Source organism: Octopus bimaculoides, chromosome 9 (genome assembly GCF_001194135.2).
Source record: "Octopus bimaculoides isolate UCB-OBI-ISO-001 chromosome 9, ASM119413v2, whole genome shotgun sequence".
Classification (NCBI taxonomy): Eukaryota; Metazoa; Mollusca; class Cephalopoda; order Octopoda; family Octopodidae; genus Octopus; species Octopus bimaculoides.
The window spans coordinates 17,749,531-17,749,776 of record NC_068989.1 but is presented as its reverse complement, the minus strand read 5'-3'; positions in this window follow the sequence as shown (position 1 = coordinate 17,749,776).

Sequence of the window (246 nt, the reverse complement as noted above, 5' to 3'; positions counted from 1 at the left end):
GTGTATGTATGTATATATATATGTGTGTGTGTGTGTATGCATGTATATATATATGTGCATGTATGTATAAATGTATATGTGTGTATGTAGGTTAAAATATATATATATGTATATATATTTGACAGGAATGGCAACAAAAGAAAGAATGAGACCTCGACATTATGCAAATAGAGGAATTTATCTGTAGAAATATGTGCACATATTTCTACAGATATGTGTACATATATATATATATATATATATATA